We start from the raw sequence: 19,419 nt of genomic DNA on the forward strand, positions 1-19,419 counted from the left end.
GAGTAGCTTTGTCCAGAAGGGCCTCCTGAAGGGCCTGAACACACACTGTGGCTCCAGTTAGCAGGGAAATCTGTTGCCATCTCCCGAAGGAGATCTGAATCTCTTCAGTCCACGTCTCATCCTTCTTCTTCTTTGCCTTCTTGCTCCGTGGGCTTCATATATGAGTATTATTTTTCTCTTAAGCATTCTTGGCTTCTGATACGGATGTTGTGCAGCACATGGGCACCTGGGTTAATACAGATACCCTAATCTCCACTTTCCTTGTTTAATTTGGAGCCACCATACCCCCCCCCCCCCACCCATCCCTTCAGTCTGTTTTTTTCCGCCAGCCTTTCCTCCGACCCTCCTTAACCTTCACCATCCCTGCCGCTGTCAGACATCGCTCCAGAAGCCAACGGCAGATGCCTTGGACCCTGGGCAAAGCTACTTAGCCATACAGTTTGGCATCCTCGGCGAGAGATATATGATGAGGCGTGATGCCATATTGGGCTGCGAGGGTCCAACTTATACAAGCAGCCAACGCTAGAGAGCTGTTAGCTGACAGATGGTTGAAGCATGGATCTGCATTCAGCGGAGGCTTCGGGCTTAAGGCTCCTCGTGCTTACACATGACAAACAGTAGATGTGTGTATAGGTTACGGGCAACGGGCATCTGTTTGCATACAAATGCGTGCTTTGCGATGCATGCTCAATACATGTAACTCAGCGGTGCATGCTCTTAAAAATTCATGTGTGTGGATCGCCGGCGCATGTGAGAGTGTCTTTGGGCACAGAATCAGCAGAATGCCACCGGAATGAGAATAAGTGTGGCTTTGCCATGGAAACAGAGGAATGCCAGAGGAGACCCGAGCAGCAGAATTAAAGCCCAGCGCTGATCACAGCAGGAGGAGAGGAACGAAGGCCCTGATTTAACATCTTTCCTCCTGGAGCAGCCGCTGCCGCCGCACGTTTCATCTTCCATTTCAGTCTGGTGCGAGCCACTACAAAGTGAAACCAACCCGCAGATTCATGCAGACACCAACCTCATTACAATCAGGAATGCAGCTTATGCATTTTTTATTTATTCTTTTTTTTTTTTTTTTTTTGCACTCTTTTTTGTAAACTTGAATGTACGCGAGCTTAGCGACACCACCGAAAATCCAGTTGCGCTCTCCGATCAACTGAAACCCGAAACAAGCGATGCATCACCACCCTGAGCCGCTGCGTATCAAGGTAGATGTCAACTTGATAAGTGATTCGGAGTTTAAACTTGTCTCCCGGTCGCATCACAGAAATCTCAGATTGATTCATCCGGTCGATAGAGTTGAGTGCTGTAACCACACACACACACACACACACACACACACACACACACACACACACACACACACACACACCTATGCACTGGACTAAACTCTGTGATTGATAGCTTTCCATTCACTGCGCAGTAGTTCAGCTAATTGCTAGAGTGTGAAGTCAGGACCCAGTTTCTGGTTTACGTCACAAATATCCCAAAACACACAGGGCTAATCCCTTTCCTTTTTCCTATTTTTTTTTAAGGTTAGCAGGGAGGTCAGCAACTCTTAGTTTTCACCGAGGCAGCAGAAACACACACAACGGGGACGGACCAGGAGAACGAGGGGTTGAATGTTACCTCAGGTCAGCAGCTTCCTGAGGCAAAGGTCTTGGCCTTTTTGTCCCTTTTGTCTTTTAAATCACTTTGCGACAGGCGTTCACAAATATTTACATGTTCTTATTCTGTTGGCGTACTGTTTCAAACTTGTCTTAATCCCCACTTTTTTCACATTGTGCCTCGCCAGCCTCATTTCTCTCTATTATTTCAGATTTTTTTTTTTTTTTTTTCGGGGTGGGGGGATTTAAGACCATGAAAGGAACGGGTCCCCCCTGAGGGCAGTCCAATGATATTAGTTTGTCCAATGATATTAGCCGAGAGAAATTAACAATGTCGTCAAATTAAAAAAAGATCACTCTGTGACCTTGTAAAGACAATTATAGCTGCTCACTCTGGTCGCACTGATGAGTTTCTTGCAGGTTCATCATCATAAGCCAAATAAAGTGGGGCCGGGATCAAAGCCGACGCTGCTTTAATATAATTCATATTGACGTCCGTGATGTAGTGACCGTGGCGAGCCAGCCAGGGGTAACAGCTAAACAACGTCCAACCCGACAAATGACTTTCCATATTTCCTCCACTTATAGCTGGACCTGTCAAAAAAATTATCCGTATAGATCACTTCCATCGTGTCTATTTTTAGGTAAGCACAGTTTTCTGGTAATTACACGAGGCAGAGTTTCATCTCCCGTCTTGATCTTTCTTGCAGAAGCCAATACCAAAGTTTTGTTGCTAATAATGGATTTTTCATTGCCGCTGTGATGTCTTCTCAAAAGGATTCTGGCTTAATATAAATGGAAATATAATTTACCACATCCTCTCCCTCTCCCTCTGAGATTCTATGGAGTACACATCCATAAAGGAGTCAATATTTCCAGAAATTGAAAGGTATTCTTATGATGATTTCATGTCCTCGGCTTACCACCTCTCAGCCTTTCTCCCTCTCATTTCGGTGCACCGTGTAATTTCACTCGTAATGTAAGAATGATCGAGTTGCGATAATGGCACATTTTCGTGGCGTACAAGACTCATTACGGGGACTGACATGTTTCTCGACAGGTGGGAGAAATGCTTCCTGTTATCTTCGCATCCCCGCGCCTCAACCGTTGTCACTCTTACATTTCCCTTTCATCACGAGTTCCGTTCTTTATTTTCATTTGTGCCGCTAAGTATAACATGTCTTAGTTGTGAGGCGGTGCGTTGTGGTTTGCAAAATTGTCTATGTGCTAACACAATGCATGTAAAACCGATCAGAAAGGTGGAAAAGCAGCTACTCTTCATTATATAGTTGGAGTAATTGTAAAACTATAAAGCAGATGAAACCAATTCCTTAAAAAATATATATATCCCGGGATCTGTTAGTGACGGTGTTCACTTTAAAAAGATTGAGAAAGATAAAAAAAAAAAAGATATGATTAAACAAAATCTGCCCATTTGAAGGCTGAATTTGGTTTTATGCACCTATAACATCAAGGAAAGATTAAACAAGGAGGCAACGCTGCCAGCAGCATCTGAGCCTCCTTATTTCTACCGAGTGTCCTCTGAATCAAAGCCAAGTCTGTTCTCTGTGGGGTTTACAATAACATGAATCCTGGCCTTAATAACCCGCACAGGTCAGCACAAGCACACACACTCTTCCATCCCTCTCCTTCTCCTGACCCATTTCTCAGCGTCTCTCCCCGGAGCATTAAAACAGACAACGGACCTTGGTTAGGTCGTGGCCAACACAGACCTCATTTGTCACGGAGGATGAGCATCTATGAAGCCGGACTGTTAATTATGAGAGTGAAATAAAGAAATATGAGGTCCGAAAGCCTACATGAGAGAGGCGCAGGCCTGCACTTTGAAAACAATTATGGCAGTGGCTTCACAACTGAGCGCCACAACGATGTATGGGAGCGATGTGTTTCATCACTCATGCAGTATTTCGTAATTAGTAGGTCTTTAACTGTGCAGTTTAAGTGGAATTATAGTTAACTGAGTCACACAAACAGGTGGTGTGGTGGTTCAGACTGAAGCTGATTACTGGGAAGTGTTTTGCTTTTTCCCCAGGAACTACCTTAAAGCTTAGACAATTGAAATGATGTTCTTATCGTGCCAAGAGAATCAAGTTTTCAGCTGTACCGGTTCCCTCAAATTATTCATCCAATGTAAAATCTGAGCCAACTGGAAACCTGAGTGACTCACAAATCCGTCTTGAAACAATAGTTGGGTCTTGAATCAAGGAAAATCTCCCTTTGGAAAAACAGGATGAAACCTCGAGCAGAATGCAACGTGAGGCCGGTGTACACCTATCAGGCATAACATTATGACCACTGTCAGGTGAAGTTAACAACATCTTGCAACAATTCAGTGTTCTGCTGGGAAACTTCTGGATGTGGCATTCGTTTGGATGCTACTTAAACATGTAGCATCCACCTGGACCAGACCAGGCACCCCCACTGCATAGCAATGACACTCCTTAATGGCAGCAGTCATCCCCAGCAGGATGTAGCCTGACACACAAAAAGGCTTAGGAAAAACTCAAAAAACAAGGCGTTGAGCTCTCCTCGATATTCACCAGATCCCAAACTGATTAACTATCATGTTGCCGGACACTACAGGACACCTTCAGAAGGTCCATGTCCACTCTCGATATCTACACAATATAACGAAGGTGGTCATAATGTTATGCCTGATCAGTGTATTTACAGCTGTGTAAAATCCACACAGTAAATGGACTTCCAAACAAGAGACACCTTACCAGGTGATTCATGATACATGGAGAATTGATAATGAGCAAAATAATGAATACAGCCAGCATATTTTTCATCGCAGGAAAACTAAGTGGGTATACAGTGTTCTCGTAGCGCTACTGTTATGTGAACGGGATTCACAGTGGCAGAAAACTATGCCGGTAATAATAGTTGTTAAATTACAAGCACACTGGAAAAGCTTTTCTGGTTGTAATCATTTCATTCTTCATACTGAGCGATCCTCTTCCACTGTACATAATATGACAAATAAGTCAGGAGTCAGTCGATGCTCGGAAATTCAGACTCCTTGAAGCCCAATTTTACCTTTTACCTTAGACAAAATTTGCAAAATATTTTTGGAGAGAAGGACAACTGAGGATTTTTTCCCCCGTATCACTCCCAATAGAAGTATCTGAGCCAGTATGAATAGGAAGAGAACGACAATGGCAAAAACCCGTTCAGTGTACTTACTGTAATTATGTGTGATGGGTGTTTTGAGATCGTGTTTGCCATCTAACCTCCACACATCTGTACAATTTATATAGTGCAAAGATGGTTTGACAGGAACTCTTTAAAGTAATACCTCCTCCGCCTGCCTCCGTCCCCAAATTACAGTGTAGAGCAGCATTCAGACACTGATTGCATAAACATGATGACCTTGTGCCTCAAACCACTGGAACAAGATGCTAAAATGTCTGCGTGTGATTTTTCTTTGTCGCCATGTGACAGCTTCCAGGCCTCAAGATCTACTTCGAATTTGTTGGTGCTTGGGGAGGGGTTGATTAGTGGTGATGGTTGATTCCTGGATTGATGTGAATGCTAGTTTATATATTGGTTTGGTTTGGTTGGACTGAGCTTTGGTTTGGTCAAACTACTATTTTATAAAAAATATTAATAAATAAATAAAAGTTTTGTTTCATTTTAATGTAGAAAAAATAGACAATTAATAACAGTTTGCCACGATGGTGTTTCGCATTGTTTTGGTTTTACCAGGCTATTGTTTTTAGCCGCTGTTAGCACAACATGGACTTGTAGTTCCCATATAACACAAGAAAAACTGATCAAGAGGACTCGGTTTGATTGGGTAGCTTTGTTTTTGTTTTCTTTTTTTATTAGCAAATTAGGTTCGGTCCTGCTCTCACACTGCAGAACCGCAGAATTTCTGAAGTGCACCAAACTTTATGTGCAACGTCACGCGGTTAAAAGGGGCACTCGTTGATTGGACGGTGTAGGAGGGCAAATCTCTCCTAAATCAACCCAGAAAAACAAATGGTCGGTGGAGAGAAAGTCGACAGTCAGCCAAACATGGAGCAGCCGAAGTTAGCTGTTTTTGGGATTGTGTTTCTTTTCGTTATTTACCAAACGCACGTAGCTCAGCAAAACGCGCACTATGACCACATAAGGCAGCTCTTTGGCTCTGTCACGCTTAGGGAACTATCTGTTTGCATCACGTCACGTTGGCTCAGTTGAGTGGCTTTAAAGTTGAGAACGTATAATGCATTAAATAACAGCAAAGCTACAACAGAATTTATTGTGTAGTCATGCAACTCCTAGACCTGCTATCTATCTATAGATGGGCTATAGCAGCAGGGAATCCAAGTTGTTCTCGGTATATGGTTGGACAGCAGTTAGAGTGTGGCTCATATCTCAGTTTAAGATGCCTTTGTTGTCTATTCCAGGCACAGCCGGAGGACACTTCACCTCGACTTCTATGCATGTAAGCAGGCAACGAGCTTTCAAGGGAGCTGGGCAGCGGTGTACAGTATCTATCACAGTGACAGGGAGCCGCATAGTCTGTAGCCTCTGTGTATATACATACACACCTTCTTGTGGATGGTATAAAAACGACATTATTCGCCTATAAAACCTGAGCCGCGCGGAGTAGAGTTATGATCATTATCTGCTGTTTGACGTCCATAATGATTCACAAAATAAACTTGAAGACACCTGGCAGAGACACTCACAGCGATCCCAGAGACAGACTGACAAATGGGCTCAGCGGAAGGCCGGTCAGATATACAGAGTGTCTGACTAGCAGACAGATTGACAGGCAGCCAAGGAACCAGTCTGATCAAGTCGGAGCAGGCTGTCTGACAGACTCGCTGATCGACTAAAAGCCAGAGAAAGAGAGCTGCGGGCAGATAGAGAGGAATAAATGTTTTGAGCGTCACCCTGCAAGAGTAAATAGCTGTCCCGGTGTCACAGTGGGGCGGTGGCCCGGGTGGAGGCGAAATGGAGGGAAAAGAGATGGGGCGTAAAGGGAACAGGGTGCAATACCGAGGGGTGCTGAAGCGGTGAAATGAGGGGTTTGAACTGCTGATCTAAGCGCGGACGCACTCTCTTTGTCTTTCTCCCTCTTTGGCGCACTCTCACAGTAGCGCGCACACAGCGCTGACGAGCCGTTTCTACCCACGGGAAGTCATTCAGGGTTCAGGGGTTCAAATGAGAACGGATAACAGCCACTGGACGTATCGCTCTTCCTCTCTGCTCGTTCTCGTTGCAGTCCTGATCAAGTGTTTCCCTCCGTTCGCCGTCTACCTTCCACCCCCCACCTACCCACCCTTCCTTCAAACCCCGACTTCTTCCCTTCCCCGCCTCACCATCACGCTTTTTTTTTTTTCCTTCGTTTCCTTTTCCTCAGCCACCCTCGGCTCTGGATTTCACACAGCTCCCTTTAAATATTAACAGCCACAGTCTGAGGAGAACCACTGTACGCTGCATAGCGCCCGGTGTTCAGAGGAGCAATTCTGTATTCATTTTAATCAGCGTTCAAAGGGCAAAAATTTTCTATTCATTCTAAAGTGTCTAGAGCATTTTAATAAGGATCATTCTTAAGACCTGCGTCGATATTCCGTGCCATCTCTCAAAGCATGGAGGAATCTCCCCGGGTTGGAGTCTGTCTTTGTTGCCATCTGTAATTGGTGTTTTTTCCACTGGGGACCGACTGCATCGTGTGACAGTGGCAACGCTTGAGTATTCTTTTTTATCAGGCGCCGAGCTGATGCTTTTTAGGGCGGGGGATATATTTAATCATGAATCTGACACAGCAGAGCGGCTGTTTCATCTCAGATCAATTAACAATGGGGTACACACAAAGATTGGAAAGTTTACGACTGATTCTCCTCTGAAGCCAGCGCATAAGTATATGCACATCACAAAGGAAAGCCTCAATGCACAGTGGCTCATGCAAATATTCTTAAGAGGTGTTTTATTTATTTATTTATTTATTTTTTTTTGAGTGTGTGTGTGTGTCTGAGGTTGTACACAAAAAGTGCAGGAGCACGGTTTTGTGATTAATAAAATATAAATCACAGGTGCCCTGAGAAAATGTTGCAGTTTCTTTCATGGAACTGGCTCCTTTTTTGACCCCGCTGTCAGTTTGATTTGTGGCCTCCAGTAGGCGAGCGCCGTCGAGGAGACACAGGAGATGTAAAAGTTATACAAAGTCTGCCTTTTTGAAATTCGGCCCTGTGTTGTTTCCAAGTAGTTTACAAGGTAGGAAAAAACACCGGAGCGTCCGGCAAGGGTGCACCGATCCTTCACGGAAACACGCTGGAGGGATGAATTATTGACAGGCTTCTAAAAGAAGGCGTAAATTTCAGTATATAGTGCTTAGTGGAAGGGAAAGAAACAGAATTACAGCCTTGGAGGGCGTATGCCTCCGCAAACTAGCCAACTTAGAACGTGTAGTGAAGATTTTTGAGTTGTGGTTAAGACGTATGTAAATTAAAGCGATTTGACTTGACTCCGTCCCGCGGCACGTCTACTGTACAAGTGTATAAGTCATACTCGTCTGATGCTGTTCGAACATAAACCTGTACCCACGGTAACGGGCGGTGCATCAAATATGGATGTTGCCGCAAAGGAGATGTCTGTGAACAGCTACCTGTGTATGAATATGTAGAATCTGTGGTCAGTCTCGGGGCAAACTTTTGGCAAGTGAAACTTTCTGGTTTTCTTTCTGGCTTGTGCAGGTAAACAGCCGAAAAAAAAAAAAAAACGAACATCCCGTCATACCCTCAAACTAATGCTTTGCAGCGGTTTTAGACTTGAGTTCACGTATGGCCTAAAGCAGTGATTCTCAACTGGGCTGGGCTGTTTTCAGTTGGTCGCGGGCAAGAAAAAAAAATGCTAAGAAAAAATAAATTGTCATCGATTCACACTCCTGTTGTGGCGGGTGTCATTTCACACCGTAGAAGATAGAAGATCCGTGAAGTTGGTTTACATGTGCTAATTTAGCAGCGAAAAGCAGGTACGATGCAGATTATATGAGATATAGATTTTCTTATATTGAGGACAAAGGAGGACAAAAACCTCTGTGTGTTTTGTGCAGCACAGTTTTTTTCTGTATTTACCTACTGATAAGGTAATCAGGAGAAAAGTTAATTTGTATACTTTCGAATTGCACTGTTTGTTTAATTTATTTTGAGTTTATAGATGAAAACTGCTACTGAAAAAAAAAACACTTATTTCTATAGCGCAGTGTTGGTGGTCATTGGTTCAGTAAGTTTGGATTCTCAGCTAAAGCTACATATTTTGAGTTTATATATATATTTCTCAGTAGTTGCACTTTTTTATTTCTGGTATTTTGCATGAAAACACCACCTGAGTCTGTTGAAGCTGGCTGTAAGTGAATGTAATAAGTGTTGAGTAATAAGAGTTTTTTTATTTCTTGTTTGTGCATGAAAGTGCTTAAGTAAAGAGTTTTGGTTTAAATTAAAATGCAGCTAATTGAGCGTAAAAGGGAATAGTTCCCTCTCTAGCATCGCCACCTGCTGGTCGTTTTGCTTTATCATTACATTGGCTTTTTTTGTGTGTTTCATACTGTGATCAGTTTCAAACTGCACAACCTTTTCATTCAATAAATTTGAGAAGTTGAAAATTTTCTTTGACTTGGGTCGCGGCTTGTCATTAAGGGATGACAGTGGATCCTGAACAGTTGAGAACCACCGGCCTAAAGTATAGCTAGCAGTCACTAGCTAGATGTGATGCAGTCAAAGAACAGACCTGAAGCACAGAGACATCAGCTATTGGACTAATGTGAAGGATACTTCCGGTCATGTCGACATTTTTTTTTTACTCCACAGTCTGAATTTGAACTGACTGGGACTGAAATTAAATTCAGTGTTTCATATCAAATGTGAAATATGGACATCTATTCCTGAGACATGACATTGACTGATGTCTTTACCACTTTCCCATTTGTTTTTCAGTAGTTTTAAACATTTGATTTTGTCTAATGATAATGGTATTTTTTTTTTGTGATAATTAGCAAATTAATTATTGATTGTTACATCCAGAAACATGTTTTGTGAGGTCATAGTGACTCCCAACATCTAAATAGTTCCTTAAGTGAAGGTTTGAGCCAAAGTTGAAGGAGTTATATGAGGTGTTATATGTAAAAAGTTTTAGAAGAAAAAAAAGATTCCCAGAGGAATGTATTAGATGGATGGAGAATACTCTCAGTACCAGATCAGCCTCCAGACGGGACTGTCAAAGTTTGTTTGAGTTGAAATAGTCTCCAAACTACTGTTGGAAAAAGTTTGACATTCACACAACAACAGCAACAAAAACAGCTCATAAAATGATTAAAAACTGATCAAGCCCGTGAACACGTGTGAAGTCTGATCTGCACCTTTCTACTCTTAAATAGTGGTGGCCACCCTTGTGGCTGCTGCCCCCTGATTGTTAGCCTCGCCCTCGCTGATGCGTTTCACCTGTGCCTCATCGTTTCCCTTTGTATTTAGTCTCTGTGTTTTCTTCCCACTTGGCCAATTTTAACTGTAACAATGAAACAGTTTGAGGAGGACTCAAATGTCAGGACAAAGGTGGTGGACTGAAACTCTGTAGTTTAAAAAAAAAAAAAAAAAAAAAAAAAAAGCAGGCAAAGTGAAAGTCCAAAAAAAAAAAAAGCACAAAGCACACTACTGTAACGGAGTGTAACATTTCTGTCATGAAGTACAAAGACAAACTCCCCAAGTGGGAAGGAAACACAGAAACTAAACACCAGCGGAACAATGAGGCACAGCTGAGATACATCAGGGTGAGGCTAACAATCAAGGGCAGCAACCACAAGGGAAACAGGAAGTGAAGACGTCCGAAAGACGGAATAAAACAGAGATACAGGTCATTTCAAACGCTAATGATAGCAACTTAAGACATAGCCTCGTTAGCTTTTTATGCAACATTACTTAATTTGCTATTGCGAGTATCCTTATTGCACAAAAGCACGTGTATTATTTTATTTAGCATTTGTAAAAATCTACTATTTTTTCAGATATTATATTTTCAGTCATTACTTTCCGTCATTTTCAACCTCAGACGTGCAGGCTGTGTTTAGGCCGGTAGAGCAGGTGGCGTTTCAGTCTCGTCCTTGAAGCTCAGAGCTATGTTCATAAAAGGAACCTCTTCATGTTCTTACTGATCTCCTGATCACAGCAGGAATACTTTTTTTTTTTTTTTGGGACTTTTTCGGAAAAGGCTGACTTTGATAAAAGACTCAAGCAGTGGGCTACAGAGCTCACCGCTTTTTAAACTTCGTCTTGATTTGCCACTAAGCGCAGGGAGTTTATGCTGCAGCAAAGGTCAACCCGTCACTCATTCGGACTCTAATTCAAATGTGCGACTGCCTGCACTCGAGCACACAAACCCCGCGATGACCCGGGGAAGGTGTTAGAGTGCGTGTGCGCGCCGGTGTGTTACAAGAAGGAACGATGGACATCCGAGTTGTCTGAAAGCCCTGCTGGGAGTCAGTGGAGCGCTCAGCCATGTAATGCTCTTAGTACCACACATGCACACATGCAGACATAGTGCGCGTCAAAACATAAACATAAACAAGCTTGCGAACACAATTCCTATTTTTGTCTCGGGCAAATTTATGCGCACAAAAAGAAGACAGTTTGTGTCCCCGCACTGCAATCATTTGCCCTGCCTCTTTTTGTGTCAGGCCTCATTTGACAACAAGAAGGCGAATTTACCACTCGACTAATGGGTGATTTCTGCCACGTGTAACATTAATGCTCAATGTTTATTTAACGCACGTTCCCGCTTTGAAAAAAAAAAAAAGCAAGCAAAAAAAAAAAAGTGCCCTGACAACATCCTTCTGAGTGGAAGATAATGCTTTTATTCTGTTTGCGATGGCATGTTAAGAGTGAGCAAAGAAAGGAGTGGTGGGAGAGTGCAAATCATTCGACGCACGGAAGATGGCATCTTGAACTGATAAGTTTTTTTTTTTTCCACAAAGGAAAAATAGGAAACGGAACGCGCTTTCCAGATATGACAGAGTGACGGGTTGATAATATTTTCAGATTTCAACCTTTCAGCTTGCACCTAAAAAAAAAGAAAGAAAAAAAAAGACCAGCGTGGCCTTCAGATGACCTCACAAAGCGGCGATTGGATGATTTGGATGGATGTTTTTTGACACATGCTTGGATGTGTTTGCAGAGGAGGTGAGAAGTGAAATCTGTGAACTCGCAAGCTCCTTATTGCTCTGACAAAACCATTACAACGTGCCCAGTAAATACACTGGCGGGCATAAAGAAGCGTCCGCGTGCTGATTTCCGTCCACGAGGGGCTCCGGTTTCTGAAGAACCATACGTTACGTTTGCCGTAAGCCCCTCACACAGCAAGCGGTTTGCTGTCCACTGAAACCACTTCCTCGCAGCGCTTTGAGGCTTTGCATACGTTCTCTTTCATATCTGTTTGCTTGCGTACTATATTTCGAGGCCTGTATATACTCTTTTTTTTTTTTTCCCACTTCCTCAGTGACCGATTAAAAATGGATGAGAACTTTATTTAGTGTGAGGTAATTCACTCTGCCAGTCAACCGTGGGCCTCGAATGAATGAACTGTGTGTGTGTGTGTGTTCTTGTCCAGCTATCTTTCTGAGGACCAGCTTGATATTCACACCATCAGACTGAGGACATCTGTGCAAAGTGAGGACATTTTGGTTGGTCACTTCTTTACGAGGCTGTTTAAGGGTTAAGACTCAGTTATAGGGTAAAGGTTAGGGTTAGGGATTCAGTTGAGATGGTTAGGGTGAGGGGCTAGGGTATGCATTATGCCAGTGAGTGTCCTCACAAATATAGCTATACAAACCTGTGTGTGTGTGCGGTTAGTTTCCTCCTGCGCTAGTGGGGGCGATGACACAAGTGGATGAGGGGGTTTACCGCTAGGTTAAACCAGTCTGCTGTCAGGTCAGCCAGAGTTCAGCAGCACAAAGCCTGGAAAGCTGCAGCAGAGCAGCTCAGGTAGACGGGACGATCGCTGTGGTTTAAAGAGACAAGACCACTGGGGTGGAATTCCCCCGCAGAGACAGGGAGTTAGACGAGAGGATATCGGAGTTTAGGGGGCTGCAATTAAATCCACGGGAAATGTAATCCGTTGGAAATGAATGCAGAAGATAAGAGCTCCCTTCTGAAATGAGAAAACAAATCTTACTTTAACCGCACGACATTATTCTCGCTTCACCACGGGAGCCACCAGTGGAAGTGAACCCGGGCTCTCGCTCTGCCTTTTTTTGTCTCGATGAGAAACCTATATTTTATTTCTGTCACAGTTGTTCGCCCACATTTTAATTTTTAAAATTGAGAACATGCGAACTGCCTGCAATGATATTACATGATTTTTGCAGTGGCGCAGCTTGAAGTTAAATACATGTTCTCAGCCGTAGTCATCAATCTGGGAGGCTTTCCTGTGGTTAAGACAGTAGGAACTTTATTGAAAGAACTAAGTTCCAGTTATTGGTGACTATGCAGGTCTAAACCCTTAATTGTTGGACAAGTTAATCATTTAATAAGTTACATTAATTACTTATCCACAAAAGTATGTCTATGAAGGTTCTCAGTCATCCAGATCATGTAAAAAATTGAAGGGAAACAAAGGTCGACTGGACTTGTTGGATTTGTGGTGCATGTCTGAAACTCCCTGTGAGTTTCTACCACTAGTCACCCAGCAGGGGATCACAACTCATAGTGTTAGATGTTACCACTTGTATGCCAAACCTCTTGTACACACAAGTTCCCAAGAAGTCACTAGTGAAAAGCTGACTTTCTTGGTTTGGAGCTGCAAAGCAAAGACAGTTTTTCCAATAAAAATTATAACCTAACCAAATAAATAAATAAATAATGAAAATATGACATGCATATACAGTACACTGATCAGGTATAACATTATGACCACCTGCCAACCTGGACTGGCTTGAAGACATTTACTACAGGCTTCCTAACTAAGATCATCCTACACTAAGCTTCTATAACTATATCCAATATACACCGATCAGGCATAACATCATTATAATATTGTGTAGGTCTCACTTGTGCCTCCAAAACAGAGAATGGACATGGACTTTCTGAGGGTGTCCTGTGGGCAAACAGATTGCAGTTAGTGGGGGCCTTTAGGTCCTTTGGGTTGAGAATTTGGAGGCCAGGTCAATGCCTTGTGCTGTTTTTCATGTTTTTGTTTTGCTTTTTTAATTGTTCCTAGACAGTGTTTTGTGTGTGTGTCAGGCTGCATCCTGCTGGGGATGGGATTCCCGGGGATGGTCAATTTTATTTTCTTCACCTGACAGTGGTTTTAATGCTGTGACTGATCAGTGCAGCTGAAAGAAGAACTAAAGAGAAGGAAACTGCTTAGAGTAGAAAATAAAATAAAACAGGAAAAGACACCCCATGTTCAAAACAGAGATCCAAACCAAGTTAACCCTGGTTACTTCATCCTGCCCGTCAGAGGTTCAATTTCAAGGGTCCCATTTTAGCTGAAGCTATAACTGCCACATATGTCAGGCTAACACAATCCACTCTATTCCTTTCCACTGAGTGCACAGCAACAGAGCTAATATAAACCATTCATCTAACTTTGTATAAGACAGAAAACAAGCTGATCAGCAGAGCACAAATCAGACAAATAACTCTGCTCTAGTTTCCAAAAACAATGAACTTGCAGTCTTTTACTTCAGTGAAGTGCAACTCTACAACAGTAATAATAATTTGTCATCAAATGGTAAAAAGGGAACTTCAATACCTCCAGTGTCAGTCTGTAAAGTTAAACACTGCATCTCTATTGATAATATACAGTAGTAACAGTGCTATAGAGGCGGGACATTACAACAAATCAAGCAACAGTGTTTGTGCATGTTAAAAGTGACGTCTCTAAGATATGCGACCTCATATAAGTGCATCCATATCATGCATTTTACAGTCTCGCTGAGCTGCTCTGCGTGTAAAAGTAGAAAAATTGAGGCCTAGTATGCATGAAGTCAGTTCGCTTTACTGCTGCTATTTATCAATTTATCCGGTGATGCAGCGTGCAGCTCGCTGACAGAGATCAGTCAACCCACAGCTGACTCTGAAAAGTTGCTGCCAATTAAACTTTTTTCAAAAGATTTAAGCTTTTGTTTTCCAAAGTTAACTCTAACCCTGGAATTATCATCATCAATGTCCGTATTAAGTCATGAAAAATATTTACTTTGCACATCAAGAGAATGAGGCACAGCTCATTAATGCATAAAAAGCAAACTGAAACGTTTTCTCTTTTTTTTCAGATTTGGCAGCACTTACTGTAATTTCTGACTCTGTGGTAGATTTGTGCTGCCTCAATGTCATTGGGTTTTCTTCTAAAGTTTTTTTTGTATTTTCTTGTATTTTATTTTGACTCTTTGAACACGTCCATAATTTTGTTGCTACCCTTTTTTAGCGCCATTTCAGCTGTGTCCTGTTTACATAAAAGAGTGAAAAAATGGCTAGTTGACTGCCTGGTGTATTTAAGTCACCTGGATCCATAAATGCTGATGAAAAACCGAGGCACTCAAACATTTGCTATTGATTCCAATCTTTCTTTTCATGCGGCTACAATAAAGTTTCATGGAAAGATATTTTGATGCATGACTCTTTTTTTTTTTTTCTGTCGCTGTTTGCTTTTCATTTCTGTGCCCAGGTAACCTTTTTGGTTTTTTAAGCCCAGGACCTGCACGGCAAAGATGAAAGACGGTCTTCTCAATCTCCTTTGCTGCAAGAAGAATATTCAATCTCCTAGTCCACTTTTTATTTATCTCTGTGACAGTAAGAGCATCTTGGCGGTGGTGTGCACGCCTCACAACTGCAGCATTATGAGCACAGTTAGCTACTGTGAGGCCTTGTCTCAGGAGACGGACAAATAGATCACTGATGGAGAGAAGAGATGAGGAGAGACAGACAGACAGAAGGATATTGCATGATGGGTAGAGGGCATAGAACAATGAAATATGTATTAGGAGTCTTGTGAAATTTTAATCCGGACTTTTGACTGGTGGTTGACCCCGTTGTGACCCAACACTTGGGGGGAGGGAAACTATCCACAGAAGGAGGCTGCGGGGTAGCACTGGGTGCAGGAGCATAGTGAGGAAATTGTGAGGAAGACAGGAGTAATGAGGCTGGCTAGAGGTGCAGACGGGTAATTTTATCTGTCTGAGTGCCCGAGTGTCTGAGCGATTTCTAACTACATAAAGAGCTTGGAAAATCTGTACAGGGCTTCTAAGGAATCTTTTGGAAAAAAAAAACAAAAAAACAACAATACATTCTTTATATAATGTACGTGAGCAGGGAATGTACAGCTCTCCCTGAGAAATACAACTTAACAACACATTACACCATTAATGGAGGAGTATGAAGTCAGAGGTGGTGCTAAGGTAGAAGAAAATCACATGTATTTTTTTTTTCTTTTGTAGTTCAAAAGGAACACAACCAATTCTGTCCCAGCGCGCATCACTAAGACTTTAATCTGTTGTATGTTATTACAAAAAGGCTTTTGTGCACACAAAAAAAAATGCTTTATCCCTTTGTGCACAGAGCAGGCAGAACGTTTGACCATATCCCCAGGACATCGGTTTGCCACACTGTCTGGTGTTTGGGGGAAAAGATGTTCATATTTGCAGAGAGTGATTGCACTGCACAGGATGATAAGGGTGACTTATGTAAATTCTGCTTTTAGTTTGTATTTGCCTTTTATTCAGTAAGTTGTTGCTGAGGCTTGAACTTGTGTCCTTTTTTTCCCTTGATACTCATTATCCCAGTTTATCTGGTTGTTTGTTTTCCTGGTGATGCACTTTAGTCGTGCAGGCATAAAAAGCATTGTTTGCAGGTGTATGCAAATGATATACCATATGTGTATTTACTTTATTCTCTACTTTGCTGCCAAAATTCTGTCTGCTCAGGTCAAGTACCTATTTATTACTTCTAGCAAACCTCTTCAGCTGTTTATTCAATAATATTACCTTAGAACCAGTTTTCTCTCACTACATGTAACTGAATATTCTTAATATATCTTAATATATATCTGTGTGGGTTTTTTTTTCTGTTTTTTTTTTTGTAGTTCTTGTTTTTAGAAACTGATTCTTATTGGAGCAGGATGGGTGTGGTGTTCCACAAGGTTCAATCCTGGGTCTGCTACTTTTTAAGATTTACATGCTTCCATTGCTCCACACTGTACAAAAATAATAGTATTAAATACACACATAGCATTAAAAATAGCATTAAAACACACACAAAGTTTATGTAACAGAAAAAGGTTTAATACAGAGCCTGATCATGTCCTGTGGAGATAAAATTATGCTAAAATGAACACATATTTAGTTATACTATGTTTTCATTACATTTGGGATAAATCATTCACCACCTTACTTTAAGCTAATTATTTCATTATATTTACCTTATATTTACTTTGCTTATTTATCCATTAGCCATTGCTTTCAACATCTCTTTCAGGTTTTCACATATATTTCAAGCCTTTTATCGTAAGCCTACAACTAAGTGCTTCGGGTTCATTCATTATAAACATCATTCACTGGTTGGTGGGAGATATCAACTGCTCCGTCTGAATGTGGATCACCAAAATATAATAGAATCACTCCAAATTGTTTTCCGCTTTGGCTGTTTATTTTCTTCCTTACAATCATGGGGATTTTTTTTAAAAAACAAAATCATTCCTGTTCTTTCAACTTCGTTCAGCGTTCCCTGGCAACTGCAAAAAAGAAAAAAAAAACTTGCTTGTCGCTGTTTTCCCCTGCAAACCTTTTGTTGACTCATAAACATCTATGTGCATCTGTTTGTGAGTGTGAGTCGGTGTGCCCAGGTGTGTGTGTGCTACCCGCGGCTTTAACCACTCCTTCAACCTCTGGTGCACCGGCCCGTAGCCTCATTAATAACCCCCGCGTTTGCTGAATGGGGCTCTGGCGATCTATTGCGGTCTATTGCGGTGTTGTTTTTGTTTGGCCCTGGTCACAGTGATTCCTGGTGGATGGCAGCATCATAAATCTACAGCTTATTCATGGAGCTAACCTGACCTTTACAGCAACACCAAACCGTAGAGAGGGGTGGTGGGGGGAGAGAGAGGTGGAAACCGAGGGAGAATAGTAGAAAAGGCCAGGGGAAGGAGAGAAGAGGGAGGGCGAGTGGGAGGTTGGAGAGTTTAAAGGTAGAGCTGGGGGGATGAAAATGATAAGGAGCGGGAAGGAGAGATGTAAGAGGAGGGGAAGGTGGCAGAAGAGCAAAGCGAGGGGATGAAGAATAGACAGGTGCGGCTGGGGGAGATGTGAAAGATGGGGAAAAAAGAAAATTCTGTGGAGAATAGGAGAGTGAAGAGAGAGACAATGGCAGTCAGAGGATGGAAGTGATGGGACTGAGAGGTTATTATAGGATGAAAGCAATCAATGAGTGTGAAGGGACGGAGGAATAGAAAGACAGGGAGATGGAGAATTGGACGTCTGTGTGTGTGTGTGTGTGTGTGTGTGTGTGTGTGTGTGTGTGTACTACTTGATGGTGTCTCAGTCGATGGAGCCCATCTCTCCTGGACCTCCGTCACCTGTCGAGTCTTTAATAAAGTCTCCGTGGTGGGGGTTTCTTTGACTCCCAGATGGCACCGCGTCTCTCTACATGAGCTGTCTCACACACGACCAACAATACTCTAATGTGTTTTGAGAGTGGACCCCATGTGTATGCTGCACGGCTTTTTATTCTGCGTGCGTGTGCCTGCGTGCCTCGGTTGTGTGTGGTTAGTTCAGGTGCAGCTCAGGTTTTTTTAACAAGACAAAAGGGAGGGGAGATGAAAACTGGGGTTATTCTGGTCTTCGTCAGCTCATCGATGGCAAGTCAAGTTTATTTATGTCCCTATATCAAAATTTAGAGGGCTTTAAAATCTGAGCAACATAAAAACTGCCTCTGCCATTAAAAAACTTGATTGGAATATCCACCCGTTTTTATCCGCTTATCCAAAGTCGGGTCACGGAGGCAAAAGGCTGAGCGTGATATTGCAGATGTCCCTCCTCTCCAGCAACACCTGAGGCATCCCAATGCGTTCCCGAGGACAGTCGAGCTATATAACCCCTCCAACAAGATCCGGGTCTACCCTGGGGGTCTCCCCTCAGCTGGTTGTGTCACATAATTAGCAAGGAGAGAAGAAGGAACAAAATTACATTCAGAAGAAACTCAAAAAGCCAGAGCTTAAGGCACTGCAGGGATGGCAGGGCAGTCCAAACACAAATCCAAAAGAAGCCCATGAAGACCAAAAAGCACGGACGAACGACAAGGAAAAATCAAAAGACGCAACAGCACAGGGGAAATATAACAGGCAGTTTGACAGGGTCTAACAGAACAGACGACTTGACGGAGAACAAAGGGCTATATATACACATGGGCAGAGACACAGGTGAAACTAATGAGGGCGGAGCGCGTAGCGGAGAAACCAATCCAACGATCAAAGTAGGAAGCAAAACAAGACAAGGAACACCAATGAAAACCAAACAGGGTCACGGGAAATTCTCTGATGACCTTACCATGACGTTTGAAAGGCCCAAACCACATAAACTGGTCCCGGTTTTGACGAGAAGGAGCTCAAAAGATCACTCCGGATGTCACGGCTCCTCACCCTCTTTCTAAGACTGAGCTCAGCTACACTACAAAGGAACTTAACTTCAGCTGATGCCATTCTTTCCATTACTACCCGAAGTTCATGATCACAGGTGAAGATCAGAGCGCTCTGAAAGCTTTTCCTCTGCCATCGCTAGTGAACAACATCCCAAGATACTTAAGGTCTCGGAGCAGCA

This window comes from Mugil cephalus, chromosome 17, assembly GCF_022458985.1.
Source record: "Mugil cephalus isolate CIBA_MC_2020 chromosome 17, CIBA_Mcephalus_1.1, whole genome shotgun sequence".
Lineage (NCBI taxonomy): Eukaryota > Metazoa > Chordata > Actinopteri > Mugiliformes > Mugilidae > Mugil > Mugil cephalus.